The 19,943-nt window shown below is 41.5% G+C and overlaps 1 long non-coding RNA gene across 1 annotated transcript; it reads right to left on the bottom strand.

Annotated features, from left to right (window-relative positions):
* Positions 1-15,995: 15,995 nt before the first annotated feature.
* On the bottom strand, positions 15,996-19,943 carry LOC121599882. Its single transcript, XR_006005756.1, has 2 exons — positions 19,681-19,943; positions 15,996-19,599 (listed from the first exon to the last, which is right to left on the bottom strand). It is a non-coding gene; the product is annotated as an uncharacterized LOC121599882 (long non-coding RNA).

Raw genomic sequence — 19,943 nt, forward strand, 5'->3', positions numbered from 1 at the left:
TGTGGATTTGATACAAGATACAATGATAGCAGAAGGGTGTAGAAGCCTTTTTTTGCGGAGGAGTTTAGATTCGGTTCGCATAAATTTAATGCCACTGTGATAAGGGTTTTTGAGGGTTCCGGAGTTTCGGTAGGTGTGGGTTGGGAATGAAAATGAAATTGATTGACCCGTTTTGGGGGCGACCGAGTGGGGGCTAACTAATACGACGTTTTAATGAAATGATGGTTTAATAAGTTGGAATTGTAAGTCAAACAGGGGTGCGTTCGTTGGTACAACGGGGCGAAGTGCGTAGGTGAAAAGAAGGAAGGTGTCCAACAAAAATGCCAATGCCATGTAAAGTGTTCTGAATAATTAAATGGTTTTTTTTTCACATGTGGTAAAATGATAACAGTTTTGCAACTTTTCTACTTTTTCCAAAAAATAGATCATTTAAATTGATCTTTCGTCAAATTTTTAAACAAAGTTTAGGCATTTCATTTTTTTTGTAAAAGTATTAATCTTACTTATTTAATATACATTAAACTCACAAACCAAACCTAATTTTCATCCTTTCAATGTGAAAATGAAAAGGGGGCATACTTTCTGGATTCTTTATGACATCAAGTGATACCTTGGGTACCTTACAGCCATACCTTGGGTGTGATTTGACAGCTTTAGACATAACGTCGGTCCGGTCGGGGCGGTCCCATGATACAGTCGTCAACTCGAACGAAGAGTATCATGCGACTGCGTGGTAATGAATTACGTATCGAAAGCCTGCATAGGTTTCCATGTCTTCCTAGGACGTTACACCAAATAGAAGAAGAAGAAGAAGAAGAAGACATAACGAGACAAGAAGTCCAAAAAGTGTACTAAAAGTATTTGAATCGTTAAAAAGCCTGTTAGTAATTTGCACTACTGTTGACGAAGTTAGCTAACTGTTTACAGGCAATTAGTTTACAGGCGCAGTAGGTCAGGTAGGCTTGCGAGCCGCTCGGAGTCACAAAAATGCAACAGGCTCTACCGTCTGATTTGTCTGGGCTGTAAGGTTTGAACATCTCGAGGCACTAATCTTAATAAATAATGTAACTGTTGCGATGTTTGCCATAGTACACGTTATTATGATATTCTGAAGATATTTTTGTATATGCCTTCTATCCTCACAAACGTCACAGTATGGATAGAAAAGAACGGCATTAGACAACAAGACATATCGTGCCAGCGCGAAGGACGTTAATTCCAGTCAGACATGCTCTGTTTCTTTTCGAATCGTACCTATCGTATTGGTTTTGCTGACAATTACTGATTGATGAATTAGAAAGCATGCAGATTATTGATAGAGTTGGTAGAGTTTTGCATGAAGCATCTTCATGGTTCTTCAAGGAGAATGATTGAAATGATCAAAAGCAGTATAGAAATAAGTGTTCAATGCATCAATTTGATGGTCTAATGCTAAATATAAGAGGCAGTTCGATACAAAATGAACTATGTTGGTTGGTAAGGATCGTTTGGGTACGAAACCATGATTAACGTTATTAGGTCATCCAAGACTATATCTATAGTTCAGCAACTAACCCAATTTGAAGCAAAGAATCGTCTAATAAGTTTATATAAAACCTTTATTCGAACCCTGGTTGCTCTTATGAAGTGTACAATAATCGTACAATTCCCACAGAAAGTCCTGCTTTCGATTGAATCTTTTTGCTTGCAAATGCAAAACGGTAAGCTTTGCCCTTGCCGGCAAATCAATACCGTGCGGAACGTGCATCAGCTCACCGCAAACCGGAGGTTTGTGAGCGTTAGTTAAGAAGGCCCAACCGCCTGCCAAGCGTCCCTGCCAAGCGGAACCAATAAATTTTCTCATCCCGAACGATTGCTCCACAAAGCGCTTGGTTATGTTTCAGTCGCTTCTTGCTTTCCTTGCTGGCAACATGCACAAATGGAAAGCTGAGGTTCTAGCAAAGCTTACGAACTTCACTCGGCTCTTCTCTTTCCTCATTTCTCATCCGCGCAAATGCCGTAGTGCTTTCCATATGTAACCAACCGCGCGCCGTTTGGTTTGGGTTTGGTTAGGAAAAATTGGAACCAATTTATACTGAGCTAACAACACGTGTGTAAATAAATGTTAACCTTTCTCATTCGAGTAAGTGGGTAAGGAGGGCTGGGGAGGCGAAGAAAAGAAGGGTTAAGAAGTGGTTGCAAGCTTTATCGTCTTAGTAAGTGGTTGAGAAGATGGTGGTTGTTGCCTTGAAAGCTTTCTGTTGGAGCAGCGCTGGAATGGGAATGGAATTGCAGAGCGGATCGACAGGTACGTCCATGTTTGAAGTTGATTGAAAGGCAGTAGAATTGGTTGGTTTTTTAAAGGAGTATTGCAAAGATTTGAAGAACTAACGTTAATGAGCCAAAGATGACACATAAGAAACATATTAGTTTGTTTAATAATAGACCCCAATTTAGCGGGCTGATTCCTCTCAAGTCATAAGAAAACATTATATTTCTTGCCTAGATGCACCATTTACGTTCCAAGGCATTCCGTTAATATCATCCAGTCTAATCAATCATTTAAAGAAACCGCTTAGCAGGATTGCAAAAAGTGTCAACCAATCGATTGTCATAACCGCTCAGCGTGTCATACGAACGATGTGCCTTCAGTTCAAATAAGGATCATTTATCATCCGTTTTTTCGTGGCCACATTTGGTTAATGCGTGTTTGTGGGTATGTGTGAGTCACATTGCGTGATGAAGACTAAGTGAAAAGGGGATAATGAAAGGCTCATCAAGTTTTTAATAACAGGTTAGCTACCAGGACGTTGGTAAATGGTACCGAGAATTGAAAAAAAACCCGAATGTATGTAACTTTTTGTGTCGTACATTTAATATTCATACTTGGAGTAGCACTTAGGTATAATATGTTTTCAATGTATGCTTTGATTGTGCAGCATTCAATCACTTTCGGAGTGGTACGTCGGTTTAACGGGGTTAATGTATCAGAAAAACGAATGAGTCAATAGAGTGGTTATTTGGGCATGTGTAGGAAAATATTTCCTATCAGTGAAGTGTATTGTCCCTTTTAATTTAGATAACCTCCGTATAAATTTAGATAACATTATAAAGATAACATTATAGATAACATTATTATCTTCATCATGCGGCAGATCTTGGAGAAGATATCTGAATATAGACACGACACATACCATCTCTTCATTGACTTTAAATCCGCATATGATAGCAAAGCCAGGGTTAAACGGTATGACGCTATGAGCTCTTTTGGAATCCTGGCCAAACTGATAAGACTAGTTAGAATGACTATGACCAACGTCACTTGCCAGGTGAAGGTGGATGGAAAGCTCTCAGGGTCTTTTTGATACCACCAAAGGTCTGCGCCAGGGGGACGGGCTTGCTTGTCTCCTATTCAACCTGGCGCTAGAGCGGGCCATCCGTGACTCGAGGGTGGAGACTACGAGAACCATCTTCTATAAGTCAACCCAGATCCTGGCATACGCTGATGATATAGACATCGTTGGTCTGCGGCTCTCCTATGTAGAAGCCTACCAAGGAATCGAACAGACGGCAGAGGACCTCGGATTGCAAATAAACGAGGCAAAGACTATACTGATGGTGGCAACATCAGCAGGCCTATCAATAAATAATCGGAATCTACGTAGGTGTGACGTACAGATAGGTGAGCGCACTTTTGAAGTCGTCCCACAATTCATCGATCTTGGGTCAAAGGTCAGCAACGTCAATAGCATGGAAGCTGAGTTGCGCGCAAGGATGCTGGCTGCCAACCGGTCATTCTACAGCCTGAAAAAGCAGTTCACCTCAAAGAACCTGTCGCGACGGACGAAGCTGGGACTATATTGTATCTTTATAGTTCCAGTACTCACATACGCCTCTGAGACATGGACACTGTCCAAATCTGACAAAACACTTTTAGCTGCGTTCGAGAGGAAGATCTTCAGAAGGATTCTTGGCCTCGGCTCGACGAGGTGCTATACGAGATGTACGGCGACCTCACTGTCGCTCCGGTGGGCTGGCCGTGTTGTACGCATGGAAACGGATGACCCAACCCGTAAAGTAGTTTTAGGCCGTCCATAAGGACGGAGGAGGCGTGGTAGGCTCAAACTGAGGTGGCAAGATGGCGTGGAGGCGTCTGCCATTAAGGCCGGGATAACAGACTGGCCGACGCGAGACCATGAGCGGTTTCGGACACTCTTGAGGCAGGCCAAGACCCCAAAGCGGCTGTAGCGCCGGATATGTAAGTAAGTAAGTAACATTATAAAGAAGAAAACATTTAAAAGCAAAATTTGTCAACGTGATATTCAGTCAATATTCTGCATATAAAAATATATTTTTATAGTCCAACTCAAGGGAAACGAACATTCGTTTAGGCTTTGGTTTGTTCTAGTTGATCTGAAATGTGATTAAACCCTTCATTAACATCGCATGTTTGTGTTCTGACTCTTTAACAACCAGATTGACTCTTACGAACTGCTAAGTTGATTTAATCTATTCGTTCCCTCTCGGAATTGCTACTTTATTTGATTTCTATTGATCTTCGTCTGTGATACATTTTGATTGCGATTGCGACGCAGTCAAGATGCACGTCTTATGTTAGAAGATAATTTTACCACATAAAAATAATAAAATCCGTCGTTGGTGGCCTTTTTTCTGCTTCTTTGGGGGCATCAACCATTGTCGGTAAAGGCTTGCATGTTATGGATTATCCATAGCAGGTAAATTAATCCTACATTTGGAGGACATGGTCCATACGCAGCTTTATGCCCCATGATAGGTATGTTGTTAAGTCGTGCGAGTTGACTGTGCCACGGGACCACCTCTCATCTACGATATTTTTTTCTTCTTCTTCTTAAAACAATCAATGAACTACCAGGCGTTTCCATCGTTCAAAAGCTTTCCGGATTCAGACGGTTATAAACGTTTGGACCAAAAGAAGAGCTAAAATTAACAGTTTTGTTTGTTTTGTTCTCAGCGCTCAGCTCTTTAAAACCGTTCCCAAGTCTATATTTTCAGCAATACAACTGGCCATTGAATGAAAAACAACAAAATGAAAAAACAGCTATTTTTACTTCGTTCTTTACCTACAACACGTCGGTAACGAACCATATCATGCCACCAGTGTCGGAAGAGGAAGAGTGTTAAATCAGAAGACCACAAAGCTGATGGTGATTGTACGAATAAGACCATTAGTGCATACACATACCGGACTAGTTTAATGTGAAATCTAGAAAACAATCACTTCAATATCGATTGTCGGTAGCCGATCGATGCTTTTAAAGTGAGCATACAACCCGTACCTTAACGAAGATACGCATGTCAGTAAAATTAAATGGTAAGCAGTTTAATGTAAGAATAATAATTGAAAAAGGCCAACACGGTTGGTCAGAAAATGATGCTAAATTTCGTGCAAATCGGAAGATTCAATTGTAGGCTGTATTTAATGAGTGTCATTTTTGATGCATTGATTTCAATTTTCACTTGATTGTGGGAGAATTATTTAAATTCAAAGTTCAATTAATTCACGTTTGAAAATTTTTAAACATTTTAATCGCACGAAAATTCCCCACAACATGGATAAACCAAAACTCGGTGCAGCTCTCCTGAGTGCTTTAAACCATCTAGCCCCTGAGTTTCCCTACCGCCATCACTGAGTTCGACCCGTCGACCGAGAAATTTCGCCGGCCGGTCTCTCTGTCCAACGGTCCAGCGGGGTATGAGAACGGCAAGCTTGCCCGGCGGTTTGGCCCAATACGGGAACCCGAAAAACCGTTTAATTAAATTTTAATTAATTAAAAATTTATCACTTTCTCATCATCTCTTCCCTTTTGTGTTCAGGATGGGTAGCCGACCCATCGAACAAAGTGTAGCATCGCAGCACGCAGCAAATTGTCGAACCGTTCTGCGGTCAAGTGCGCTGGCAGGCCAAGAGTACGAGAAAATGGCGCATCTGCCGGCGGTGGGAAAATTGTCCCGTTACGAGAGAAAGCGAGAAGTTTTGTTGTCGGAAAATGCCGCTGAAATTGGGAAACTTTGCGCGCAGACACGGTTCCGTGTGACAGCCCACAAAGTGTGCTCCTTTTGGTAGTGGCAAAAACAGCCATCCAAAGGACACACGATAGATGGATGGATGGATTGAGCGAATGGCGAAGCGATGCTTGCGATTACAGTAAAACAAAGGACGGCGAATGACACACCCGACCCGGGGAAGGATAAATTGTGCCCTCGATTGTGGTAATGCGGTGCTTCTGCCTCACTGCACCGGTTGGTTGTGCTGCTACAGCAGTTGAAAAGGTTTAGAAGCGGAACATCCTCTTACTGCAGATGCTCAATTGTACCTATCGCAGCGATAAAACTGGGCAAATGGGAAAATAATAAAACATTATTGAACACTGAAATAATGTTCCCGTGTCAAAGTTTCCGCAACCAAATCCACAAAATAATCGCCCCAAAAGTTTGCGCTACTATGTGGTGATGGTAATGCTACCTTTCTCGCTTCAGAAAAAAGCATTTCCCCTTTAACTGACAAACGGTCAAACCAAATTGATGGAAAAAGGAATATCCATGGAATATCCATTTTTAGTCGTTTTTCTGCATCAAACAGTGTGCTGAAAGGAAAAAGAAAATTTATTCCTCCACGAATCAATATTTCCAGTCCTTTTTTTCACCTCCTCCCAAATGGATTCAACATTATCGATTCAACTTTCTCCACTGTTTTTCCCCCAAACTTACTTTCGGCTGCTCTTTGCGTGTACTAAAACGCCAAGGCAGGGGGAGATGCTGCTTTTCAAAAATTCGCTTTCCAATGATGATTATCTTTCAGCGGACGGATTTGTTCAAAATCTTTCTACATTTTCCGTTGAGAAAGTTTTTGTTTTTTTCCGTTTTTCTTTTTTTATATCTCATTTGCTCACCCGTAGGAGAGGGCTGGCTCGTCTGGTTGATGGAATTGTTGAAATAGGATTAGTGGCGTAAAATGTTTTCCCTAGCCCGCGCGAGGTCGGGCACGTAATTTTGGTGCTGCAGAAAGACGCCCGGAAGCGGTATTACGGTGCCGGGGTTAATCAGAAGTAGAAAGACTAGGGCGCTTCAGCTGGCTGCTAATGCTTAGGAGGAGCGGTCTCGCTGGCTTGTAAAATATCGGCTGATCGTTTGATGGCGCAGAGGGTTTCTTCGGTGGGGTTGGAGGGTTGATTTGTAATTAAGATTGTTAAGCTTGTTGTGAAGCGAATGATATTTTGGAGGAATTTCCAGGAGCAAACAACGGTTAAACTTTATAGTTAATTGTTTGATAATGCTGCGATCGTGGCTTTGAATGCATTTAATTTGTGTTTTGAATATATCATAAATAAAAACGTTTTTGATAAATAAAAAAAAAATCATATTATGATAAATTTCATTACCAATAAATCACCTTTAAATAAGACACCTTGCCGGGAATGAAAAATCCCCCCCATTTCTTACACCTGCTCGACTTGCTCACCCGTTGAAGCTTAAAATCAACGCCTTTTGCCCCCGCCCGAATCACTTCACTTCATTCTATTAATTACTTTCAAGCCCAACGTCCCGATTTTCAAGCAGACAGTTCACTTGATTGATTTCCAAGTAGATTAACACCCAATTCCTGTAAGGCTTCGGCGGTGCGAAAGCTCTCTCTCTCTCTCTCTCTCTCTCTCTTTCTTTGCATCGCTCGCAGCCGCTCGTAAAGCCAAGCGAAGGGTTCAACGGGGCGGTACGATACTTTCAAGAACTTTCAGCCGTAGCCGCGTGAACTGAGTGAAGTTTTGTTTTGGTTTTTTTTTCTCGCCATCTCGACACGAAAGCTTCCTTTTCGGGTTGAGCTAGCTAGCTAGCGCCAACTTTTCTATAATCAAACTTTTTAATGAATCAACAAGTCCATCGGGTTGAGATTTTTCCATCATCCTCCCGATCGTGGTCCGTTCTGGGCAGACGACTTTGTGAACTCTCCCTCTGTCGGTACACTTAATCGTGTCCGACTCGAAGCGTTTGCATGTAGATCACAACCTTCGGCGACGATAGTAGCAGCAAGAAATGTAAAGCTGAGAAGAATGCAGAGCAGTGCAGGCGTAAGCACAGCGAAAGGTAAACCTATTAAATGAAGCTTTATTGTAGGGAAGTTTCATATTATTTATCTTTTCTAGCTTATTAGCTGTCTGTTTTTGGCATTACTTAAGTACTGTTCATGATTTCATCCTTTGCCTTTGCACAATGCATTATATTAAAAAAAATATGTTGGGATAATTTTGCAGTAAAAATTTCCTTTTTTTACCACTCACTGTCCTCCACGAAAAATCAATGCACAAAAGGATAGACGTGCAAGATTCGCTCTGATCTTTACCACCCCGACTCACACGATGTGCCTTATCTGGGGCCTTCATTTAGCGAAAAAGAAATATTTAAAATAAAGTTTCAAGCACTACCAACAGTTCAAAAGCCTTCCAAAGCAGAATGCAACGACCGAAAAACGAAACAGCCGTAGTGTTGTGTAGCCGACGCAGCTCAGCGAAGCCGTACTCATCGGGTGAATGAAACATTAAACCAGCCGATCGCAAGCGTTCAAGCACTTCTGCTCCGATTGATGACGCTGGCGGTCGAAAATTGGGTAAAAATAAGTACCGTGCATGCATGACGATGATGAGTGGTCTGGCCCTATTTTGCAAAACATTCATTCGAAATGCCGACGACAAAAAAGGGACGTACAGCGTGAGCATAAAATTCTTCCCATCAACGTGCCACTGGCAAATGGACTGAGCGATCTAATGAGGCGAATATTTTTAATGATTTACATCGAATTATGCTTTCGATTTGTCGCGAAAGGTTTTAGCAGCCGCTGCTTCTTTTCCTCTCACAGCCTGGGCACGCATTAGTTGGAGGTTCATGTTTGGAGGTTGGAAATAAAAAGTCGGAAACTCATCGGTTACCTCAAGAAGTGGAGAGTATGTGATGGAGCTTGCTCGTTTTAATAAGAACACTAAAATGTGTAGCGATTTTATGGATGAACAAGTTTGCTATACGAAGCTGGAAGCATTCAACTACGTGCGACTCTTTAGGTATGCGTTAAATATTACTGAGCAGACAGCCAAGCATCTGTTTTTGTCCAAATTTTGGAGACGGTATCGTAAATACTGACGACATCTATTACGCCTAAGTGAGTGGCAAATGGGGATGAAAGTGTGTGGCTCGAAATATTGCTTCTCGTTGTCTGTTCTTCTAGGTTTTCTGTGTGAAAGAAAGTGAAAACGGGGAAATGTAACAACCAGGTGGGAGAAGCAAATTCGTATCATCGTACTCGCTCGTATGGTAAAAGTGTAAGTGACGTAGTGAAAATGCGTCCACCGTTGCTGACGCTTCGAGTTCGTGATGAAAATTTCGACCCCCGTGCCTTGGTTTGGCGGAGGTGGTGAGGTGCAAGAATCTCTACCCATCCCGAAGCGCAAGGGCTCACGAAATCTGGCGTTGCCAGGTGTCAGCGGGATACGTTCACTAACAGGCAATCTTCGAGATTGGGGAGTTTGTGCAGAAAAGGAGGCCCCCAAAGAAATTGGTTCAATTGGATCCGCATACGGCAAGGTTAAAGAAGACAGATAGAGCACAAGCAAAGCAAGAATGTATGTATAGAATAGACACATACACAAAACACGAACCCAAGCGTCGCTCCATGACCCATTTTAACCAACCAAACACACACTCACACGCAGATCCTTGGTGTGGCTTTGTCCCGCACTGTTACTACGGTATCTCTTGACTGCTGCTTAATATCATTCAATTTACAGGTTTAGGCACACTGGTAACGAAGGATAACGAGTCAAGTGTGTGTGTGTTTGAGTCTTGCAGTTTCCAAGAAGATTGTACGATGCGATGGTTGGGGAGCGCTGATACGTGATTCTTGTTTGGTCGCTAGATGTATATATTTTTTGTCGTTGTTGTGAGACCCTCATTCTTGGGGATGGGTGCAGAGAATACGTGCACCATAAGGTAGTGCTGCACGATCTTCCTGCAGTGCTCGACTCAGCATGGTTTATGTGCGCCGTTGTGTGTGTCGGAAGGATCCGGATGGAATAATTCACCCCCGTGCACACCCGCTGGCATGATTAGCCCGTGCCGTGGAGGAAGAAAGAAAAAAAAACGTAGCGACGTGCCGAAAAGGTAGCCGAAGGTTGTTTCGGGTGACATGCAGCACACCGCGGGTCCACAAAGCAAAATTCGTAGATTTGTTCCCCGGTAGCGCGCACGTAAGTAATTGAAGAGTGTTGTTGAACAGTGTTTTCTTTTGCTTTTTCTGCTACTTTTCACTGTTTGGATTGTATTAATATGTTACACTGCTTGCCCCTGCGCTACACGATACCAACAATCCAATTTTGAGAAGTTTTAAGCTGTGGTGAGGCGGTAAAGTCTATCCTAACGCGAAGGTGTAATACAACACGTGAAAATGTGTGATAAGGAATTGATAAGTATACTAGAATAATACTAGATGGAGTAGCAAATGTGAATATGTTTGTTAGAATGACATTATTAAATACAAGGGAGCGCACATTTTCCAAAGCAAACATTAAAACGTAAGTAATACAGGGTTACCCACAATTTATTGGTCAGTTCCCATAGATTTTTTGGTGCGTTCCCACGATTTTTTATCGTATCCAATAGATTTTTTGTTCGTTCCAATAATGTATTGGTATTTTTCCGATTGGATATCAATACAATTAGACCAAAACAAATCTGGGAAACGGCTAAAAAATCGTGGGAGCGCACCAACAAATATGGGAAGCCACCAAAAATTGATGGGAACCAACCAATAAATCGTGGGAAAACCCTGGAAACAACATAATTATTTTTTTTCAATTTATTAGATTATAAAAATATCATTTGTAGAAATATTAGAAAACGTATCAATAAGAATGATGAAAAATTGAAGCTGAAAAACTAAAATGTTAAAAGCTTTAAAGCACAAAAAATAAATAATTATAATTAAATATAATTAAATTATTTATTACACAATATCAATTAAATTAAATTATCTTCAATGACGTAAGCATTGATTTTATTTGCACCATGACGAATAATGAACGAAACATGAACATTTTTCAAAAGAAAGTAGAAAAAGAAAAACCTTTAAAAAGAATAAAAATTAAATGCTGCGTTCTGAAATGAGAAAATAAATTATGTTGAACTGCTGAAGAAACCAAAGCTCTTTGCAAAATTACAGCTCCATAAGATATTGTTGTTTAATTTCTGTACTGTTGACACTGACTGAGGGCGACCGTGTTTTGCCTTTGTACTCGTGTGAAAATGTTGGTTTTATGTAGAATTGTTTTAATCCTCCGGTACGCGCGAGCCAAGAATGAAAGCTCTTGTTTTGCATCGCTGATGAAATTCCACCGAAAACCCGGCCTGTCTTTACCGTTTACCGCCTGTAGAATGTAGCTTAGCCGAGGAACAAAAGTGCGTCAAAGCAGCTGCCTTGATGTTGATGTAAAGTTTGTATCCACGCACTTAGCGCGTAGGCTTTTATCGTGCCGGGTGGGTTTATCTTTGCGACATTCATTGCGTTTCTGTAGCAGACCGGCTTTCCGAGGAAACAAAAAAGAAAACACACATTCGAAATGCTTAATTTAGGCGTCCGAGAATGGCAGGCGTTCTTGGTAAAGCCCCTGTACTTAGACTAAACAGGTGCGCTAGCACGGCCGACACAAAGAGCGCCTCGATTTGTAGCGCTTTGCGGGGCAGTTTCGAGCTCATTTTCGACCCACAATAACAATCCTTCACAGACACACTTGTTCACCATCAAACGGTGACGATATTGTTGGCCATTGTGTGGCTGTGTGTGTGTGTGTGCAGCGCGGTGATAATAATAATAATGCAAATGTGAATTCATCTCCAGCAGGAGCATACCTATGACTGCATTTGACAAACGTTTGCACTCAACAAGGCGTCCCGGAACGTCTCAAGACGAGAGCGTTTTGCGTCGTGCTTCGATGATTCGATGTGGCAAACGTGCCGTCTCGGCAATCGGCAATCAATCAGCAAATCTTGACAAAGCTTGAGCCGCTGCATTCACGTTGCCCACTGCCACCGTACAAGTAAAGTGTGCTCAATTAGCTGCGGGACCAGAATTTCGGTCGGTGGAAATTGTGAGGCACGTTGGTAGGATGGACTGAGTGGCTTTGATGCCACAGTGGTTGTGTGTGGGTGAGCAAAATTTTGGAAAAATGTGAAATTGAAGTGAATAATAATGCAACTGAAACAGATGGAATAATTGAAATGAGGACAACTTAAGATTGCTTTTTAATAAAATAGTTAAGTAAAGTAAAGCATCCGAATTAAGTTACTAAACAAAACTAAACATTGAGTTACTAAAACTACCAATAAAAGAACAAATGCTAAACCAACAAAATGTAACCATTTTCACATTTCCTTTTCCCAATAATGTCCTTTGCCCATAGTTCCGCACTGACTGTAAAACTCCCGTCCCAGCTATCGGTTTGATCGTGGAATGTACAATCATCATCCCGAAAACCGCAACCTGGTACCGGTTTGCTGGTGGCAAAGGAGGCCCACCCAGCCCTGCCCACGCCATCTAGTGGCACCGGTGCTCAACTCGAGGGGCAACTCTCCCTCGACGGGAGAATCTCTAGCGAAGCCGGGCCGAAGAAAGTTGTGCATCCCGGGCACGAATCGGAAGCGATTTGATCTTCGATTATTGCACACGTGAACGGGCGCTGGCCACGGACAGGCACGGTTGGTTGGTTTGGTGTTAAGCGTTGCAACGTGGCACCTACCGCACTGCAACCACGGTACGCGGGTGAATGCAGAAATTGCACGCGTGGCTATCAACAATCGACTGTTGATCACGTTCGCCGATGATGTTGTTCGAGTGTAATGCTGAAGATTCCGATACTGTCCTGGATGACGAACACACGGGAAAACATACACACACATGCATGGACACAACGAAGTGATGCATGGCAGCGGCAAAGCAATTTTCTCGGTTTTGAGCCACTCACATACCCGCCCCCTCGCTGATGTAAAGCTTTTCCTGGTTACAGTTTGAGGGTGAGGTTTGGACGATGCTGGGAAATTGTGCCGTTTGGTTAGTATCTCTGTGGAATTTGGAGGTTGAACGTGCGAGAGCTGGTTGATGTTTGATCGAGGGAAGTAAATTGCAAATTAACAAATATTACGTGCAGCTATGATGAGATGTACGAGACCGGTGTGGTCGGTTACCGTTTGGGCCAGCGATGTCAAACTCATTTGACTCTACGAATATAGTAGCACGGGCCACAGCCTAGTTTTTACATGATATTATATGAATCAAAAATCAAAATGTTGGCAGTTCTTTTCATTTCATTTTGGGAAGAAAATTATGTTTAAAAAGTAAAAACTTTGATGAAAAAAAGTTTAAAACTGTAAAAAAAGTAAAATTGTAGCATATTATTTTCAATTGATCGTAGGCCTCTGATATTTCCAACATTTGCATCATTTTATGGGAACTAACTAACAAGATTCAGTACGCAAATGTAATGTAATTTTACAGAGAAGAACAAGATGTCCTTAGTATCCACTATTCCTTGCCTGCCAATCTCCATAGAAATCTTCATTCATTATGGTGACCAAAATCAGAGTCCAATAAGTCCATCTGTAGTTTACCTAATCACATTGGTCTTGGTAGCATGCCTGATGGCAATCTTTAGATCGTTTGTAACATCTTTTCAAAAGTAACACGTGTTTGTGCAAACATTTGATTTCATCTGGTTTGAAAAAAAAGTTTGAAAGCTTGCGTTTTTAATTCCTGTTGGAATAATGATTTTGTTAATTTGTACAAGTCTTTTTCTTGCCAAGTGCCGTGTTTGATGGCTTAACAATAAAAAAGCAATGCTCCAAAACTTCATACATACGAGTGAGACATTCACGATTTTGTATTGAACATCCGTGAGTTGTTTCTTTGAAGAATTGTTCATCAAATATTTGTTGCTAAACAAAATTAATGACCGGGAAGGGTCATAACATAATTTTGATTGATTTTTATCCATTTGACTAAAATTGTGTGGAATTGAAAGCGTAGTTTCATCCAAATACCCATGTTTGATTTTCCTGCTATGACTTTAACAGTTTTTGGAAATAAAGTGTATAAAGTACAAAAGACCTCACGGGGTCAGTTTGACATCTCTGGTTTAGGCTAACTTTAATTCTAAAATGAATTGATTTTGTACGCAAAAATATTATAATACATATATTGTAAGATGTTAAATGAGACAAACTAAACATGCAATAACACATTACAAACATTCACGGAATGGAAAATATTAAACTCACTTGCACAAATCGAGCCCGGATCCAGCCCATCCAAAATACCTTATGAAATTAACCAGAAACTCCATAAAAGTAAAACATGTTTTCGTGCCAACTTAATTATGACGGGCGCATTATTTAGCGGCTTATCAAACCCAGCCACCGGCCCACCAAAAAACCAGCCCAACTAATTGATGAACGATCGGCGCTAAAAAGTCAAACTATGTAGCACGTCACGCGGAATAAATTCACCGAAATCCAACCACCGAGCTCAATCGACGCCGGTCGGCCCCGATCGGTCAAACTATGTACCGTCAAAACTTTCGATGACTACTTTGTGCCGCCCGCACGGATTGCCGAATCGCCGAATGAATGCAGACCACGATTTTAGCGAACCGAACCTAATTAGCTAAAAGCAATCCGTTGTTTATGTCAATCGTATGCGGGCGAGCTGGTTCGGCTCCGTTCGGCCCCTACAGTCCCATTCTGCGATTAGGATGGAAATATTGGAAAAATTATTCACGCAAAAATGAGCGTGCCCACACTAACCCGGGCAGTACAGAATGGTGAGGGCCTTTTTGAACCTGTTCGATCCGGTGCTCGGTCGATTTATGCTGAAAAATCGTAACAGAAGCGGCGGTAGGAGTGGTTCACTGCTCTCCTCTAATTGGGGCGCGGTTGGAGGAATTCTGAGTCACGAAAGCTGCAACACCGGTGCGCTCACTTGGGCAGCCGCTGCGAGGCTGGTTCGATTTCTGAATCGAGAGCCCTGTACACTCCGCCGACTGTGTACAGTTTGTTTTAATTAAATAGAGTGAGTATTTTGCACTGCATTTATCAAGCGCTCTCTGCACTGCACATGCCAAACCCGGCTCGAGTGGTGGTGTTTTTTGGCTGTGAGAAGGTGCAAATCTGAGGCCGTGAGAAACGAACCGTGCTTAAGTTGTAGCGAGCGGGCTCTCGATGATAGGCTATTTGTTATTATCGTGGTAACATTTCACGTGGGAATGAAGCCGTTTGTTCTAATTGGTTGCATGATTGTGCATGGGTATCGAGAGATCTGATATGTGTGAATTGTAGTGTTGTAGTTACCGTGCTGTATTACGGCAATCGATTTCAAGAATTGAAGAGGAAGGGTTTTGGGAATTTTGAAGATAAATTAAACATTTAATACAAAAAATAGTGTTTCAAACATGTATTGCTTTTATTGCTTATATTGGGACGGTCTCATGGTACAGTTGTCAACTCGTACGACTCAATAACATGCCCTTAATGGGTTCAAACCTAGAATGAACCGTCTCCCCGTAGCAAGAATTACTAGTTTCAGATCAAGATGGAAGTAATTCATGATCAATGACGTTTGTTACAACCACGGACGGATTCAGTGATCGCTGCCAACATCTTTTGCATTCGTGCGAAATAATACAGATCCCTAATCTTATCCCTAAATACCAGAATGGCATGTTTAACAGATACTTACTTTGATGGTGGTACCAACTGAAGAAAATAGGAACTCAAGTGAAAAGAACAAGTGAAATTATAAAAACGCACAAAGTGAACAAAACCGTAAAACCATGCTGAAAATCATAAACAAGTCTACAGGTAGGCAGAGCAAAATTGTAGTTCGGTAGCGAAATGAGACAGCGACCAGACAATTGAAATTAAAATACATAAATAAATAAAGGCAAGTGTTTGGGACATTCAGTGTACATTTTTATATTTTTATTTCATATAAATGCATTGGAATATCATTTATAAAAGAGACCGTTTACATGATTCCTCAAAACTTATCTTTAAACAGCTATTGTTTCTCTTTTACGTTCCTTTCAGATGATCTTCATTGTATATTGCTTTGAGACGTGTGTGAGTTTGAGTATGGAGTTAAAGGGGTTTGTAATGAAGTGGAGGCGATTGTAAATTCAATAAATTCAACAATGCGGCTGTAAAATGATAGTATGTTTCTTAAATGTAAAGAGGAAAGCAAGTAAAGCCTAAGAGGATTCGAGCTACAGTATAGTCGTAACATAGAATCAATTGTTTTAACTCGAAAATAAGGCCGGCCGAATACCCAACGCAAGAAAGCTTCAATGCATTGATGGATTCAAGCACGGCTAAATGGAGATACTTCCAAGGGGAGTATTGATAGGGAAGAAGTGCAAAGAATTCGCACATGCTTCCAAGGCAACTTCCAACTGGAACTGCCGCCTATGTCACACGAGGAGACCATGGGCCTTTTATAGAAGAAGTCACCAGGTGTCATTAGTTCTCACGTGTAACTTAAAGGGTTTTTTTTAATGTGAGATAGTTGTCCATCGTTTCAACCGTAAAGTGAATGACGAAATACAACCAACGAACATTTTTCTGCTACGAATCAGTGCTTCAACCATGCGAATTTCGTCAAGCGAGCATCACTCGTGTTCTGGTGTATCTCGACGCTTTGCGAAACCCGCCGAAGGCTCTGCCCAATTTGTTAACCACCTTTGGTTATCAGCTGTTCAGTCAGTTGACCGATCAGAATTAAAGGACGAAAATCGTACCTAGGAATTACTGCAAGTAACTTTGATTCAGTATAAAGCTAATGTTAGTATATAGACTAATATTGCTAACCTTATATGCGCGGGAGATAATCATACATCCAGGGTTTAGCAAAGCCAGCATCGTCAACGACATAGCCTTGATCAAGCTGAGCTCCAATATCACGATGACCAGGTACGTGCAACCCGTCTGTCTGTGGACAATGGACAGCGCGCTGAAATTGATTGTGGAGTAGTGAAGAATGTGCGCGCAACTCGAACGACATTCTTCGTACTCCAGCAAGATACGAAATGAACGAGTGAATTTGAAACCAGTTCAGCATGCTTCCAGGGCCAGGGCGTTGATATAGAAAGCACTGCATACCAGAGGAGCGAAAACACATTCAGGGGCTGTCTCGTGAGAACGTACCAATAAAGACAATCTGCAAGGTGTTCGGCCGTTCGCGGACGTTTGTCGACAGCGCCATTCGTAGCGAGGCTACGGGTAAGTCGACAGGTCCTTTTCAAAACTTCTGGAAGAACATCTGGCTGCATCCAGCTTGTGGTGGATGAAAATAGGATGAAATAGAATACATAGTCGTAAGATGTTGCCATACGCCCGAAGAAAATTCGGAGACGAAGAGCATTACATCTTTCAGCATGATATCGACTCAAAGCACACATCGCGAACAGTTAGGTGTTATTTGGCAAACCAGGATGTGCGCGTTCTACCGTGGCCTGCGTTGAGTCCTGACCTCAACCCGATAGAAAATCTGTGGTCGATTCTTAAGCCCAAAAAAAAAAAGTTCCCATGTTTATGCACACAGGTGTACGTGCAACCTGTCTGTCTGTGGACAATGGACAGCGCGCTGAAAATGATTGTGAACGAGTAAATTTGAGACCAGTTCAGCATGCTTCCAGCGCACACATTATGACTACATTACATTACTATGTAGGTGGGAAATGTAACAGAGTGGTTAAATTGATTTAATAATTTCTGGTTGAAGAACTTTTTCGAAAAGATCTTCGTTCATCCGCAGTACAATGCAACCAACAATGCTAACGATTTTGATAGATAGGATTTGCCAGCGCTGTGAATTCAAGCACCCCATTTGCTTCCCGATTATTGATACAATTCGAAGTTATGACATGTCCAGATGGATAAAATCCGCGTGGCAATTTTGTAGTGATTGTAAAATTATTATCTTGGTATCTCTAATTAGGAATTGGTTCACACAGGTACATAGTACGTAGTGTAAAATACATCCGAAATTTAAGTGGTTGTTGAAAGGATGCCATAATTTGCATTGATTGAAAGTATAAATGGTAATAACTTTAGCTGTAACATACCGAATAGACGATATTTACATTGTTCACTCCACTTTCGCAGATATAAATGAACCAAAATAATAAATAAAGCAAAAAACTAAAACAGCATCAATTTGGTAGGAAGCTATGCTTCCTACAAACCCGCTCTTTGTCGAATTAAAAAAAAAATAAACTGCAAACTCACACAACATCTCTCTAAACACTGTTGACTATCGCTTCTTCTTTCGCAATCATCGAAAATTCTAGCAGTGGAATTTCTTAACAATTAAAAATAGGAACTGCAGAAGAGCGGCAATGGGTCTAACTAAAACCGGTTCGAAAGTTGAGGGATTGTTGGAATTTCCTGCGTTGCTGCTTTTAACGAACATTGGACGATACGACAACGCAATACACCAATCTAACACAAGGTCGATTTGATGGATAGGGATCCACGTATTGCTCTGCGTGGTTATTGAGAGAGCTAATCGCAAGCAAACTTCAAAGCAGGGCTGCTGGGAAATTGAATTGTGAAAAACCGGTATTATGTTTTAGATGACACTTTCACTCTAGCTGCTGAAGACGCGCAGCCGTTAGCGGATATCAGCGCCAGCTCAGCCGTTGTCGGTCGGCAGATACGGTTGGGACTCCGGTCCTCATTCTCGCCTGTCAATCCGTGCTGGACAGTGAGCTCAGCAAAATTGTCGACTCAAGGATTGTCCCACTTTCACTGTTACATTTCATTTAATATATTTTTCTAACGCCGTTGTTTGTCTCTGCCGGCTATCCATTAACTCCAGGTCTATGGGCCGTCTATCCAAGTTTCTAGGTGTTGGTGGACTGTCCTCTTCTTTGTGCTGCGTGTATTCGCTCGATTTCCTAATTCCGGAATGAAATTTTTACGCAAACACCATTTTTAGACGATTTGTACTTGGTAAACATTTCTTCAATCACATCACTTCAGCACTTTCGTAAGATGGTGCTTGCGCTGTATCTCGATCACACAACGCCACAATGCCACACGCTGGCATTTACATGTCGCTTTAGTTTTATCTCACATTCCGATACACATAACCTTGATGGGCGTTGCGCAGACCATGTGCTCGGCTCGCTTTGGGTGGTTTTTGATGCCATCGCTGGAAAGGTGGTTTTTGATGCCATCACAGTGGTAATGTGGTTTCTGAAGATCACTTGCACTTGTATCGGTATTGCTTTGGTTGCCGGTATGTTTACTGTATATTTTGGTGACGCTTAATGCATTTTGAAAACACTTTCAGTTTTTCATTGGCTTGCTTTTTCACTTTTACAATCGGCTTGCTGATGCTGATCTTCGGGAGATTTCTCTTGTCGATGGAGAAACCATCAGTCTAGACGGTTTGAACGAATATGACATGGCAAGCGCGTTGCCGGCTTATTTATACCAAAACATCGTTTCCGTCTTGTGCCTGTGGCTGTATGCATACCTGTTTTGGGCAGGCTAAAATTTTTAAGGTTAAAATTAAGGCTACGTTCGTATGGGTTTTGTTTTTCAACGGTAACAAAATCAGGATGATTCTACCTGTTTAGCATGGGTACAGTTCTACCTGTTTTAATATCTAGAAGTCACTGATGCCTTCTCTTTCGTTATATATATTTTCATATCTCAGATACTTTTAAACATAAAAAATAAAATAATTACTGAACTAATATAACACACAGAGGGACTGTATTTCGGTGATAGAATACAAACATATAAAGCTGCAACACTGAAATTAAGGTTCAATACGGTTTCTTATTTAAGCTTGTTTTATTTTAATGTGCATAAAATGTATTGCAACGTGG

This window comes from Anopheles merus, chromosome 3L (assembly GCF_017562075.2).
Source record: "Anopheles merus strain MAF chromosome 3L, AmerM5.1, whole genome shotgun sequence".
Classification (NCBI taxonomy): Eukaryota; Metazoa; Arthropoda; class Insecta; order Diptera; family Culicidae; genus Anopheles; species Anopheles merus.